Below are 15,498 nucleotides of genomic sequence, written 5' to 3'. Positions count from 1 at the left end.
TTTAAAATACCCCCTACTGAAGATAAAAACATGACTATTCAAAGAGCATCTGAATACACCGCAAGAACACGTGCAGATTTTTGATAATGCCATTCCAAAAATGGGTATACCAGAAATGGTCACTAAGTCACAGTTACATGTGAGGGATATTTACAGTACCAGGGACCCTGTGCAGGTGAACCATAACCTCAGCGCTGACAAGCCTTTGAAGTTCGTGATTCCTGGGACACACGTCAAAAGATTCTCGTAGGCCTTAAACGCCAAAAACCAGCAGGAAGGTTTTATCGCAGCCTTCCATTAAAACCATGCACCCACAACAACAACAAACCAGCAAAAACCTAGATGGCAGAAATGTGCACCTCTCCAGGCCTGAAACCTTCTATGCCAGAAGAACATTTTGCGAGTACTGGAACTAACGCTAATAGGAAAATCCCCACCTGATGATGAATTAAGGCTGCCCTTAAGGAAGCACAGGCCAGTGTCAGGGAACTGAGTTGCTAAAAGCAGATGTTTAAGGTCAGAGTGAAGGTCTTGATAGTTTGGGAGGAAAAAAAAAAAAAAAGTCTTTGGAAAGGGGAGGAAAAAAAAGACAAATAAAAAATCGCCAGCCTGAAAGTACGGCTATTCCAAAGATTGGAGCCTGCCAATAAAGCCCTACTCCAATCCAGAGAAGCCTTACTTCAAACTTCAGGAAAATCTCCAAGACTCAAACTTTAGGAAAAGTCAGGGGCACTGGACGGTTCTTGAGAGCAACTTTATTCCTTCTTCAAATCTCACCTAAGCATTGCACCAGCTCATCAATGACAAAAAGAAAGAAACAAAACCAAACAAACTGAGCACATGTATGTAGATTTCCACAAGCACTGCTCCCTGTGAATGAAGGTAATAAGGCAACTAACAATATTCTGCATCGTTGTTTAAAGGGTAGAAAAAAATGCAAACAAAGAGTGAAAATGGAATCTCTGAAACCCGTTTACAGTTATCGGATTGAGGGGGTATGATGGAAAGGGGCTTTTAGGCTTAAATTGTAGACGAAACGGGACTCTGAGATAGAAGGATGCATTGTCCATTCAAGTGCATGCCTGAAGGATGGTAACACATTTCCTAAGACTGGAGACAATTAAATACAATGTGATGAAGAAACACCTGAGAACAATACATCTATTTCAAATTCAAGTGAAGAAACACGTATACTTAATGTCACAGAAGAATAAGGAAACGAAGATAATTTAGTTTTAAAGTCGTCCCCCCGCACCTCCCCCACCACCTCCTTTATTCCTAGTGCTTTTTTCATGGTGAAACATCAATATCATTAATGTCATTAATGTCAAAACACCAAACGTCAGAACAGTCAAGTCATTCTTTTTTGGCTGTAGATTTTTTCCCTTTCTCTCTTCTTGAAGGGGGATATAGGTTTATGGTGTTCTTGAGTTACAGCTAAAGGAACAAAGGGGGGGGGGAGGACACAGGCAGGAATTGCGAGAGGAGAGTCCACATTTTTCAGGGTTTCTTCTGCCACTGTTTACTGTCCTTCCTAACATTTTAAATCTCCTCTCTCTTTCTCTCTCTCTTTTTCTCTCTCCCTAAAAATAGTAGCTATCAGGGAGGGGGGTTGGGGGGGGGGTGAAGCTAAAAAAAAAAAAAAAAAAAAAAAGGGCACTACGGGATGTTAACAGTTTAGAAGAAACCCGGGGATCGCCACGTAGCTAGGAAAAATCGAAGAAGGTTAATTCCGGGAGGCAGCAGCAGCAGGTTTGTGGGATGTGATAAGAGCGGGAGCGCGGCGCGGGCTGGGGGAGGCAGGCGAGGAGGACCCGGGGCTGCGGCTGCGGTGCGGCTGCGGTGCGGCTGCGGCTGCGGTGCGGTGCGGGGCGAGCCGGCGGGTGGGCTCCCAGGCGGGCGGGCTCCCAGGCGGCACGGCACGGCCCGGCCCGGCCCGGCCCGGAGCAGCGCGGCTCGGCTCCCGCTCCCCTCTTCCCCTCTCTCCTCCCTCTCTCGCTCAGCTGATCGCCCCCGAAGACTTGTCGCCTTCACCTCTCAGCTCCTCTCCTCCGGTCCCGGCGGACCCCCCGCCCACCCCCCTCCGAACTTCTCCTGCAGGCACCGTTACACGTTTGGGGATTTTTTTTTTTTTTTTCGAGACTCCTGTTGAAACCACAAAAGCTCTGATAGTGACGTTACGTTTCAAAGGGGGGGGGGGGGAATAATAATAATAATAATAATAATAATAATAATAATAATAATAATAATAATAATAAACAGCCTGCTCTGTCCTTCCACCACCTCCAGCGTCAGCCCCAAGGAAAACTTATTGGCCTGGGCGAGGTCTGGTGCGGGCCAAAGCCCGAGACTGACCATTCTTTAATAGACAAAGAAATCCCAGTCCAAACTGGGCTCTGCTACACCACGTCTCTCCGCCAAGCTCATTTCACTCCCTAAATCTGCGCTGCGGACACACAGGGGCACAAGGATCTGCATAATTACAGCCACAGCCGCTCCCCTTTTTAATAAACCGACATAATTCCCTAATAAACGTCCCCTTCCCCCACCTTCTCCTCTCACCAGACCCCAGCCCAAGGGAAAGGGGATCCGTGTCTTTTTACTGCGTTCCCTAAGTCTATAGATGAGCTCAGTTTGAAACGAGGTATTACAAGATTTCAGTGTTACAGACCCTTTATCTGAGCTACAGACACTTTCAGATCCCCAGCCCCCACCTCCTCTCCTTTTTGTTGTCTCTTCTCCTCCCGGGGGCTATTTGACAAAGGCAGTGTGTTAACTAACATTTTTGTTTAACTCAGCAACTTCTTTTCAAAACATACTTAAACCTGATAGCAATCTCTTGTACTTTTTTTTTCCCCCTCTCCTTCTTCCCCGAGATGAAATTGACTCTGAACCCAAAGCGTTTGGCTACTATTAATTATTTCTTCCTTTGCAGGTATCACGTATACAAATCTATTGTTAATCCTCCTCCCCTCCCGCCCCCCCCCCCCCCCCCCCCCCTTAAGCCAAATACATTCCGGTACACACTAAAAAGGGCTGGGGGGGGGGGGGGGGGGGGGGAAGGAAGGAAAAGAAAAACAAAATCCCCGCTCTGATTCCTAGAAAGTTTTGTTCGAAAAAGAAATAAACCAACAATAATACATTGCATTATGATTCTACCCTCGCTGTCCCACATTTGGCATTCACCTCCTGCAAGTGCGTCTAACGAGCAGTCACCTAAGACAAAAATCGTATCCGAATACAGTACAGACATCTCGATAAGATTTTGTTCTAAATAGTGCCGTTCCTGATTGGCTTTTTGCTGCTGTTGTTGTTATTTTGGCTGAAGCCGCACAAACCCGCGCACCCGGACGTTACTATAAATAAAAGCCTTCCAGGTCTAAGTCTGCTGCCGGCGTTTCCTCCGGAGCCTTAACAGCCCTTTTTCAGCTCCTTTCTTGGGCAGATCGCGGGGATTAAATGCCCTGAACCTGAGCTCCTGGCCTTGGATGGGAAGGGAAAGAAAAAGGGAGAGGGAGAGAGAGAAAGGAGAGGGTGAAGGAGCCAGGCGCCCTCTGGGCTTTCAGAGGTCAGCGCTTTGACAGTGCTCTGACCTCCCTCCCCTCCCGGCAACCACCCCAGTGTTTATAAACAAAAACAGTCAGGACTAGCCCCAAACAATAGCAATTCACCAACTTCACAGGCACTTCACTAGCTCTTATGCAAATCAAGGAAAACGACCGCTTACCACCACTCTCCCCCCCCCTCCCCCCCCATCCCCTCCAGAAAGCCCAAGAGCATATTTCCAGCAGTGATATATCCAAGGGAAAAATTTTACATTCTCTCCTGGAAAGGGACAAAAAGGGACTTCAGAAAGAAAACGATTCTGGTAGAAAGACAGACAAAAAGGGAGAAAAAGCCAGTAAAACTGCCGATCTTACTGCAGAAAGAAGAAAGTTATGAAATATTTATATCTAAATCCAACAATCCACACTGCCAATAAAACAGGAATCTTTGTTGTGTAGACAATATGCTAAACTACCTCTGCCACAAACAGCGATTATAAAGCAACCAGGAAAAGTTATTTTCGCCCAAGGAGCCAAGTTTTCAAAGAAAACGTGTGGATTTTACAGCTAAATAAAAGCCACCACCTCTGTGTTATCCGTAAAAACTACACATAAATTAAAAGCACCGTTAAAAGAAAAGAAAATCCTTCCAGCAAGCAAGCAGCACATCTGATCTGACTTACAAAAAAGTATAATTAAAACCACCTTTAATTACAAAAAGCAGCAAGCGAAAACTAAATGATTCAATGCTTTCTCCTCAAAACGTTGTCCGCCAAGGTATAGAAATGATAGTTCTATAGTCCTGCATTAAAGCGCAACCGAAGCTCCACAGTTCAGGAATTGATTACGCGATAAGGAAAAAAAAAAAAAAAGGTGAAAGACAAAAAAAAAAAAAGTCCTAATGATTTTAAAACTTTTGTTTATAAATGATGAAGATCAGGAAAGGTTGGAGGAAAAGTTAAAGGAAATATACCTCAAGAGAAAAAAGACCATCTCCTTTTCTTCTTTGTCTATCAGTCTCCAGTTAAAGCATATGGAAAATGTTTTCAAAATGCCTAGATTTGGCACATTGTCATTGCAAAGAGAGGAGCGCAGTGATGCTGTTATAGAAAATGGGAAATAAATTCAGGATTGGGTGCTGCCTCCTTCAATGCGGATTTATCTAAGTTTAATTTAATATTCCGCAATCACTGTATGATCGCATATAATTCACCAAGATTTTTAAGGGCTTTGCCTAAATATGTTGACCACAGGCACAAAGTAATTTATACAGATTATTTCCTTCTTTTATTTGTGTTTATTTTGCTCATTACGAACATTTTAAATTGCAACTGTAAATAATAGAAATGATGGAATATTAGGTTTGGGGTGAACAAACGCTCAGAGAAGGCATTAGCTTTATTAAAATCATTCTGAACGTAAAATCAAAAAGCACAAAATGGTTGTTTGTAAAACACTAAACCTTTAATCGATTTATTGGCATTCCAATCGATTAGATAAACGGAAATCTATAGTAAGCATAAAAGCATTTAAAATATTTTCCTCTCATTTCTAAACAAAACTTTTCGGTAGAAAAAAAAAAGTGATTATCAAACGACTAACAGGAAATTCTTCAGATATCAAATTACGATAATAAAATTATTTCCACATGGAAAGGGATAATGACAATGATGATAGTAATTATAATAATGAATAATTCAACAGCCCTTTGACATATATGGAAGAGCCTGGTTCAAAAACAGCTTTTGAAGGGGGCTACTTTTAGGGAATTTTTAAAATAAAATTGAGTTTTGAGGCTGAAATGCTTAAATCAAGTGACAGCTTAGGTGCAGCTGCTAAAGTTGCGGTTTTTTTTTTTTATGTATTTTTCAGGCGGGAGCGTTCACTTTAATATCGCCCTTGAAATTAAGTTACCACTTATTAGTAGAAAATAAGTATGTAAATATACAAGGTACTCCTGAAACTGAGGGAACAAATGTGTGTCTTCACGCCAGGGCGATGGGGATAGGGACCCTTTACCTTCTAATTCAAACGATTTGCCTAGCTCGCAGTGTACTTTCCAGATTACAGCAAAATTCTGCAAGCAATAATGTATTTGAGCGTTTAAGTGAAAGAACACAATTTATTTAGGGGTGGAGGGAGGCGAACAGCGACCCGGAGAAATGCAGCAATCAGAGCTTGTGGCATTCTGGCTGCGCGAAGAGGAAGTGTTGCTGTAACGGGTATTATGTTTATTTGATAAAGAAAATCAATGAAAGTGGCTGTAAAGTAGTTAGTGAGGCGTGTGTTTGGGACTCGGGTTGAATAGTGACTCCAGCGGGCTGGTCGATGAGCTCTAAGAGCTCTGGAAATCTAACCTAACCCACAGAGTGAGCTCTCTCTCACTCAGTGCTGCACCTTCCCCAGGCTGGGAGACTTCAGTCCTTGTCTCCTCCCTCTGTCTCCTTCCTTGTCTCCCCACATCCCTCCCTCTGTCCCTCCTTCCCTCTCTCCTTCGGGTTTTCTGCTCCTGCCTTCCTTCTTCCCATCCGCTCCCACCATTCCCTCTCCCTCTCCCAGGTTTATTTGCTCTCCTGAATCTCTCCCCTTCCCTTTTTCTCGCTCTCACACTTCCATTCTCTCTTCCCATCTCTGCCGTAGCCGTTTCCTCCCCATCCAACTGGTCCTCTAAGTTTCCCCGTACTCTTGGATCTTTCCTCCTCCTCTAATTCTCTTTCTATCCTCTCAGGTCTCTGCGTGCCTAAGTTTTCTTCCAGCCCTTTTCATGTCTGTCTTCACCAGCCAAATTTACCTCTTATTTTGGATTGGTTCCTCCAGACATGTGCTATATTAGTAATTATCCCTACTCATTTCTCTCTCACACACCCATACCGAAGAGATGAGCGCACCACTCACTTTCCTCACTTGGGATATTTTAAACATTGGCTGATCTTCAGTGGTACTTTATTTTAGACCTTCTGCAGCTATTTCCCCCTTTTCTCCCGCTAATCTTCATTCCCTCTAATTTACAACAGAAATGTTTCTCCTCCTCCTTTTCATTTCCTACTTTACAATTTCCTTTGGGGGTTTCTAAATAGGAATATGTCCTTTGCATTTCCATACCCCCATCTCTTTCACTGTTTCTCTTCTGCTATTTTATTTGCCTAGTCGCTCTAAGAATATTTCTTTCCTTAACAAGTTTATCTCCCTGTCTATCCGAGTTCATCTGCCCCAGTCTATAAAAAAAAAAATAAAAAAATGTTGAGTTTGTGGATCTGTTCCCGCGAAGTAACTTGGTTTCAAACTTCTGTTTTGGGTTATGTGTCATTACCTATTTTCCCTTATCACATCCCCGTTGCCCTCCCCGCCCCCCCTCGGCTAATAACATCTTTAGTGTGGTCAACGTTAAATACGGCAGATCTCTGAAAAACGCTTCCTTTCCTGTTCTCTGCTGGAATTCATTACCCCACAGCCCCGCTCTTCCCACCGCGGGCCGTCTGCGGGGCCCTCCGCGCTGCGCGCAACCCCGCCGAGCCGTCGCAGCCTCTGCGGCCGCGGGGATGCGCAGCGGCAGCGCCGCTTCCCGCTGCCGCCCCCCCACCCCTTTCTTCCAACCCCCCTTTTTCCTTCCTCCCCCCCCCCCCCCCCAACCTCCCCGCTTCCCACCCGCAGCCGCCGGGCAGCGCCCCCGAGCCGCGCAGCCAGCGCTACGGCAACACGGGGCAGCCGCGCGGGGACCGCCCGCGGCCGCTGCGCACCCGCGGGGGCCCCGCCGCGACGGAGCAGCGACGCCTCCGGCTGGGCTGCCCCGGGGCTCGCATCCAACAACACCCCCCGACCCCCCGCATTCCCCCCGCATCCTTTCTCCGCCGGCCCGGCAGGTGCGAGGGCTCCGCGCCGGGAGTTGCGCACTCCGCGCAGCAGCTCCGCGCTGGAGGGTGCGAAACTCCCCCGGGCTGCTGGCGACGGCAGCATCCTCACCCCCCCCGCGGGGAGAGGTCAGCTTTCCCTGCAGTTTCACCTGCCCTCGCTTGCCTGGGGGATGGAAGGTGTGCTTAGGGGGGTGTTTTTTTTTTTTTTTTTTTTTTTTTTTTTTTGGTGTCTTTTCCCTTACTGCATCCTGGCTCTGCGGAGTGGGATCTAGCCGAGGGATCCCCCCGGCCAAGTCACTCCTGTGCTACTGGCTGTAACACATGCTATATGTGTCGCCTTTGTATGGTCCTAGTTGGGCCACATGCACTTAGCCTGCAGTTTATTGCAGGATTTGTTTTCTGTGTGTGTAGTGAATGCTGGAATAATAAATAAATAAATAAATAAATAAATAAATAAATAAATAAATAAATAAATAAATAAAAAGCATTTCAAAGGATACCGCTAGAGTTGATGTTTCAGGCCCGCACTGGGTTTTAAATAATCCTTAATCCAAGGGAATGATTGTTCCAGGTTAAATGTTCCTACCCTTTTCTTTGTTTCATTACTTGGTTTCTTCTGTTTTGTTCTTGTGACAATTCCTTTTAAAAGGAAGAAATCTACTTTGTTAATTTCATCCATGTCAACTGAAACATTTTCACTGTTTTGCGTATGGCTGGAGTTAAGTTTTCCTTTTTCCCTATAGGTTACACATACAAAGTGAACAGAATGGGCCCAATCCTGCCAGTCCCTTCTTGAGTGAGTAACCATAGATCTGGCACCTTGTCAGAAACTCTTGCTACTGTCAGGGCCTCTATCTGGTGTGAAGTCTGATACAGTGGCTTCACCTGTTCCAGACACCAACAAGGCTACCCAAAACAAAAGATGTTCCCAGCTGTTGACACATAGCTCATATCATTCCAGTTTGCTAAAAGCATGCTGTGTAGTTTTTGAACTAAGCCTCTAATAGCCATAACTTTCTGCTTTGCTTAAACGTGCTTCAGGGAGGAATGATAGCTTTGACTTTAAACGTTTCGCAGTACTGATACAAGCATAAACGAAATGAGTATCTGAGATGCTTTCAGAAAAAATACAATCCACAAACAAGGCAAACGATATAATCCAAAGTCTTATTAACTAAAAAGCCAATGTAGAAGTGTCCATTTTACAAATATTTGCCCAGGAACTTAGACTGTTAAATTCTGTCAATATTCCCATCACCCCTGAAATTATTGCTCACCTATATCCACAGTGACCCCAAATTGTCAGAGAGAAAGCCTGCCAGTTGTAAATCCACACGGGGCTACAACAGGATTGCAATTTATTATAAAGCAGAAATGTTACTGAAGGGAAAATTGGTGCCTATTCCCAAGTCCACACCTGAAAGGCACACTTTCTAGAAATAAAGATCTTCCAGAGGATTGCTTAACATTTCTTTTGAGATAACATCATTGCATTAGGTAGATTATATTTATTCTGTATTCTTTTTAACTCACTATGAATGCCTTTTAAAATTTTATTAAAAATAAAAGGGACAACTGAAATTCAACAGCAGCTTAAAAAAATTGAAATATATATTTATGTTGCAGACTTCATATGTGAAAGTATAGGACAGAATAGTCAAGATAGAGAAATTCTTCATCCTTCTTTTCTGAAATGGTCTAGCTTGGAATAATGCTCTTTTTTCCCTCTAAAATGTGTCTGATTCTAAATGAGTGCAGATTTTTTTTTTTTAATTTATTTCAAAAAGGAAATGAAGGACTATTATCAATCTAAATTTAAAAGTATGTTGTAATACTTTGAAAGACAAATATTAAATAGATGTATTTCTGGGGAGATTGGGTATATAATGTGCAAAGAGCATATTTTTAAACGAGGGTGCATCATTCTTTCAGACGACAATGTGCACACTGTAGTTAGAGTCATTGGATTTTTCATCTTTTGGTCTACTAATTTTCAACAGAAAATTATTGTAATGTAAAGTGTGCATAAACAAATTCAAAGAGGACCTGAAATTTATTCAAAGGTAAAATCAGTTTAAAAGTTTAAAATGACACTGACACTATTTGTAAAACATCTACTTGTAAAAAATAGTTCATATATATTTACTCAATATTTACTACCAAAATACACTTATAGATCTAAAATGATGCTAATCTGCAAACAAAATGTGTACCACTTTTCTCGTTCCGTTCATTTCTGGTGTCAGTATAATAACGAAGACAGGAAACATGTTCCACTCTTATCCTTAAAATGCTTTAAAATCATCTCTTCACAGAGACATCCTTAGAAATCAGAAAAACCCTATGAATCAGTATTTCCACCAAATAATTATTTTAAAAACTAAATAGATGTACCATTTTCCTCTGTCTTTTTCAGTAGATAGTTATAACTGCTGACTGATACGATACACATCGGTAAAAAGAAATAAAAAAATAAAAATAAAATGTGTTATAAGGCAACAAATGCATATTTTTACACTTATGTTAAACCATTTTGATTTTATTTTATTTTGAAGCCTTTGTAAATTATAAAATCCCACCTGATCCAGTTAATATCAAAGTTAACTGCCGATAGGTAAAATGCTGTTTTCTGTGTAAGATTTACACTTTAGTTGCACAGCTACTTCATATCCCCATTTCACATTTCTTTTGTTAGCATAATGTTATTCAAACTTTTATTTTGGGAATATTGCAAAAAATGACACATACCTCTGTGTGTGTGTGTATGCACTAACATACAGGGACAATATCTGTCCCCTTTTCACACAGAACTATTTGTCTATGACTATCTATTTAGACGCATAAAGGTGTGCTCATTTTTTGGTTCTGGCACAGTAATTAAGGTAGCAAGATTCAGATACGGTTTAATGCTGAACTTTCAAAATTTAACATTGGAGTTCCTGATTTGTCTACAACAGGATGGATACTGTGTTTATAGAGTTCATTCTTGACCTTACCTGAGTAAGTACTTTAACTTAAAGTATGAGATGCACCTAGAGGGGTAATACATTGAGTTTAATAGGAAGACAGTTAATAACCTTTTTTCATCCTCATGCACTATCAATCATGGCTGTCACCAGTCTGCTGAATCAAAGCAAAAGTGTTCTTCACAGATGACTGATTAGAAACGCAAAATCACAAGATCCATCTTCATGGTCACTTTTATTATAGTCATTTTTAAACTGACAGCAACCTGCTCAGTTTCAGCAGACTGGGCATCACAAATAAGTGTCACTCAGTGCAGCTAAGCATGAGAAGATGTTGGCTGGATTATACTTAAAAATAATTAGGCCCAAAACCTTTTGTGGAAGCAAGGAAAAGGATTTTCTTGGTTCCAGCCTCATCTTTTCAACATCAGCAGTAACCTGTGATTTAACACTGGGTTAATATTGGAAAATATTTTCATCCTTCTGCTTCTTGTGAATTAATCAGTTTTAGGTGGTCGTTGGATACTTTTTTAAAAACAATACCTTTGCTGGTAATGTGAACAATCAGTTTTGATAGAACCACTCTTAAGCATAGGCTTAACATTATGTACTGCTATTTGTATAGTGTCATGATGAACTGCTGGCTTCCAGCCTTCCGAGGAATATTGCAAAAGCTAATTATCTTGTTAACTAGATTTGTTTCAATAACATTGTCCCCTGTTCAAATAAACTAGTGAACAGTTCAACAGTTTAAGGTTATTTATAAACTAAATAGGCTCCAGAAAATATTAAATCAAAATGGTATAGGGAGAGGGAGAAAGAAAGAGAGAGAGAGAGAGAGAGACAGCACGAAGGAGCACAGACACCGCAAGTTGTGTTCTGTTCTAATGTTTCTGAAATGCAGTGAAATCTAATATAACGAGAAGTATTCAGTAATGCTGAAAAATGAAAGTTTACTCTTCTTCTTTTCTTCTTTTCTTTTCTTTTCTTTTCTTTTCTTTTCTTTTCTTTTCTTTTCTTTTCTTTTCTTTTCTTTTCTTTTCTTTTCTTTTTCTTTTCTTTTCTTTTCTTTTCTTTTCTTTTCTTTTCTTTTCTTTTCTTTTCTTTTCTTTTCTTTTCTTTTCTTTTCTTTTCTTTTCTTTTCTTTTCTTTTCTTTTTCTTTTCTTTTCTTTTCTTTTCTTTTCTTTTCTTTTCTTTTCTTTTCTTTTCTTTTCTTTTCTTTTCTTTTCTTTTCTTTTCTTTTCTTTTCTTTTCTTTTCTTTTCTTTCCTTTCCTTTCCTTTCCTTTCCTTTCCTTTCCTTTCCTTTCCTTTCCTTTCCTTTCCTTTCCTTTCCTTTCCTTTCCTTTCCTTTCCTTTCCTTTCCTTTCCTTTCCTTTCCTTTCCTTTCCTTTCCTTTCCTTTCCTTTCCTTTCCTTTCCTTTCCTTTCCTTTCCTTTCCTTTCCTTTCCTTTCCTTTCCTTTCCTTTCCTTTCCTTTCCTTTCCTTTCCTTTCCTTTCCTTTCCTTTCCTTTCCTTTCCTTTCCTTTCCTTTCCTTTCCTTTCCTTTCCTTTCCTTTCCTTTCCTTTCCTTTCCTTTCCTTTCCTTTCCTTTCCTTTCCTTTCCTTTCCTTTCCTTTCCTTTCCTTTCCTTTCCTTTCCTTTCCTTTCCTTTCCTTTCCTTTCCTTTCCTTTCCTTTCCTTTCCTTTCCTTTCCTTTCCTTTCCTTTCCTTTCCTTTCCTTTCCTTTCCTTTCCTTTCCTTTCCTTTCCTTTCCTTTCCTTTCCTTTCCTTTCCTTTCCTTTCCTTTCCTTTCCTTTCCTTTCCTTTCCTTTCCTTTCCTTTCCTTTCCTTTCCTTTCCTTTCCTTTCCTTTCCTTTCCTTTCCTTTCCTTTCCTTTCCTTTCCTTTCCTTTCCTTTCCTTTCCTTTCCTTTCCTTTCCTTTCCTTTTTTTCCTTTTCTTTCCTTTTTCTTTCCTTTTCTTTCCTTTTCTTTCCTTTTCTTTCCTTTTCTTTCCTTTTCTTTCCTTTTCTTTCCTTTTCTTTCCTTTTCTTTTTTCTTTCCTTTTCCTTTTCCTTTTCCTTTTCCTTTTCCTTTTCCTTTTCCTTTTCCTTTTCCTTTTCCTTTTCCTTTTCCTTTTCCTTTTCCTTTTCCTTTTCCTTTTCCTTTTCCTTTTCCTTTTCCTTTCCCTTTCCCTTTCCCTTTTCCTTTCCCTTTCCCTTTCCCTTTTCCTTTTCCTTTCCCTTTTCCTTTTCCTTTCCCTTTTCCTTTCCCTTTTCCTTTCCCTTTTCCTTTCCCTTTTCCTTTCCCTTTCCCTTTCCCTTTCCCTTTCCCTTTCCCTTTCCTTTCCCTTTCCCTTTCCTTTCCCTTTCCCTTTCCTTTCCCTTTCCCTTTCCCTTTCCTTTCCCTTTCCCTTTCCCTTTCCCTTTCCTTTCCCTTTCCCTTTCCTTTCCTTTCCCTTTCCCTTTCCTTTCCCTTTCCCTTTCCCTTTTTCTTTCTCTTTTTCTTTCTCTTTTTCTTTTTCTTTTTCTTTTTCTTTCTCTTTTTCTTTTTCTTTTTCTTTTTCTTTTTCTTTTTCTTTTTCTTTTTCTTTTTCTTTTTCTTTTTCTTTTTCTTTTTCTTTTTCTTTTTCTTTTTCTTTTTCTTTTTCTTTTTCTTTTTCTTTTTCTTTTTCTTTTTCTTTTTCTTTTTCTTTTTCTTTTTCTTTTTCTTTTTCTTTTTCTTTTTCTTTTTCTTTTTCTTTTTCTTTTTCTTTTTTTCTTTTTCTTTTTCTTTTTCTTTTTCTTTTTCTTTTTCTTTTTCTTTTTCTTTTTCTTTTTCTTTGTAGAAATATGGCAAATATTGAGTTTGCGTTACTGCTTGCAGTCTTTAAGCTTTGTATATACTAAGATAAATTGCGTAAATTACTTTTGACTCCAAAGAGTGTTTTTTCTGGTGTGAAAATAGTAGGATCAGTTCCATAACATAAATAAAAGCCTTTGACTCTACTTAATGCTGCTTAACATTGGTAAGAAAATAATAGATTCTGATTTGGAACTTTGATTCAAGGACTGATGAAGACAGCAAAGACTAATTTTTGAATTAGGTGGAAGCTAGATAAACCTCCCTCAAAAATCTTCAAAGGCTTTTTCTTTTTTTTTTTTTTTTTTTTGAGTTAAATTCCATCTCATATTGCGAGCACAAAACAACACATTACACCAGTTGAGCATCATTTTAGAGTTATCTTTAGATTTCCAGTGAAATGTGCATCGGGCTTGCCTTTTAACTGTAAACCCCAGAAGATTTACAAACCCCCAAAGTTTATTACTAAACCAGATTTGTGGGGCTGTGATTCCTTTAATACGTCTCAAAGGACTTTAAGCACTATATAGCTAAAACTTTTCTTTAATTCACACTTGCTAACTATGAGTGGCTGTAGTGGGCTGCAGTGTTGGACCTTTCTAGCAGAGCCACTTGTGATGCCCCCTCACCTCCCAAATACAGCAGGACTTTTACCAAGTTGGTCTCTTCCAGAAGGCAGTGCTGTTCCTTTCTACCCTCAGACCTCATTCATACTTTTGTCTTGAGGCTACTACCTACACAAACAGTGGTTATGAAGTTAGGTAGATGCAAACATTCACATCAACTCTCTCACGGACACACACACACATGCATAAAACATGCTACACATAAGCTATACAACAAGAGTAGGCACACAACCATTTGTTCCTGAATACTTGGGATATTTATCCCAAGCTAGTCATGCCAGGGTAATATCTTTAATTAAATTATCATTAGCAGTTTTATAATATTTTTGCATACTGAACAAACAGTTATAAGACAGAAAGAAGGAAAGCAGGAAGAAAAGCAGGAAGCTTTCTGTCCAACTGAGATTCACATGCTCTGTAAACATTTTTTTTTTTCCCTCAATAAATGCTTTTCTTAAGGAAATAATTAGCATTTGATAACATGGTCTCATGCAGAGACTACATGTTTGTTAAAGTACTTTTAACATGCCTCTCTATTTTCTGATGAAAAATTGATACACTAATGTTGACTGACATCTGTCTAAAAATCAGAGGCTGAATATATCTGAATTTAAATTTATGAGCATTAATCAAAAGCTAATCAAGTGGAGGAACTAACAATGGCTACTGATAAAATAACACGTTCATATTTTAATAATGATGTTTTTGGGGAGAAGACAATGTTATTTAATTCATCTTTTTTTTTTTTTTTTTTTTTTTTCTTTCCTGGTAGGTATTTTTAATAGTATATTTTCAATATAAATAACTAGGGAAAGTTGACTGTAAATTATTCATGTGCAACTTTGTGTGTTCTAAGGACATATTTTAAATAAATCCTCAGATCTGAAAGTACAAATATCTGCATTAAAATAAACAAAGTAATACATTTGTTCAAGCTACAAATAAGTTCAAACTTCAACTAGAAAAGTTGTCTTTTCTCCTCAGTATTAAATATTACCAGTCTACTTCCTAGGGTTTGCTCAAGCTCATGACCATTTTAAGACTATGGAAAAGGTGATCAGTACAGCTGAACTTAAGCACATAGTAAATGCATGTATCCTTAATAATGATCATAAATAGGATGACCAATTGTTGTTGTTGTTGTTGTTGTTTTGCTTTTTCTGTCTTGATGAAATCAGACATGGGTAATAATGATTAAAGATATTTTTATTTCCTTAAGAAAACAACTATGAGAACCTGACTTTGTAAACTTTTTGAATGTATATGATGTTTCACTGTACATGCTATACTTTCCTAAAAATGCTGTATTGCTTATCATGCACTTACTATATCACTAACTTGCTTGTCCACAATATTTATTATATATTATTATATAACATGGAGTTAATTTTAAAATACTGGGATTTTTAGAATTAATCTTAAAATTAGAAATATTTCAAACTATAATTCTAACTAGCAATTCTTATAAGTCATGATTGAATTATTTGCTAACATACTTTTCTCCAATTCACATTATCTTTTTAAAGGAAATGTTACAGTAAAACTATTACTGCATATTTAAGCACTGAATGCATGTAAACATTTTATAGATTTCCCAAGATGTAAAATAATTTATATAATAAATAGGTGAAAGAATTTGCATCAACTTTAGTAAATTACAAATATAATTGCAAGAGAATAACAGTTAATGA

The 15,498-nt window shown here is 39.4% G+C and overlaps 1 protein-coding gene and 1 long non-coding RNA gene across 3 annotated transcripts in view; one reads left to right on the top strand and one right to left on the bottom strand.

Moving 5' to 3' along the window:
* The window catches only part of ZFHX4 (zinc finger homeobox 4), a 157,172-nt gene extending 152,542 nt beyond the window's left edge, over nucleotides 1–4,630 (bottom strand). Inside the window, exon 1 of the mRNA XM_066993101.1 lies at nucleotides 4,519–4,630. The gene's annotated coding sequence lies outside the window, so the exon portion shown is untranslated. The remainder of the gene's footprint in view (nucleotides 1–4,518) is intronic.
* The window catches only part of LOC125180421 (uncharacterized), a 30,384-nt gene that overhangs the window by 3,415 nt on the left and 11,471 nt on the right, over nucleotides 1–15,498 (top strand). The window contains exons 1-2 of one of the 2 annotated variants that reach the window (XR_010829723.1): nucleotides 1,502–1,752; nucleotides 8,140–8,192. This is a non-coding gene — a long non-coding RNA (uncharacterized lncRNA). Of the gene's footprint in view, nucleotides 1–1,501; nucleotides 1,753–8,139; nucleotides 8,193–15,498 lie in introns of those variants that run through there. The other variant, XR_007158985.2, reaches the window with a different exon arrangement.

The sequence above is a fragment of the Anser cygnoides genome, chromosome 2, assembly GCF_040182565.1.
Source record: "Anser cygnoides isolate HZ-2024a breed goose chromosome 2, Taihu_goose_T2T_genome, whole genome shotgun sequence".
Classification (NCBI taxonomy): domain Eukaryota; kingdom Metazoa; phylum Chordata; class Aves; order Anseriformes; family Anatidae; genus Anser; species Anser cygnoides.
Note: the sequence above shows the minus strand (reverse complement) of the source record. Positions and strands in the feature narration are given on the sequence as shown.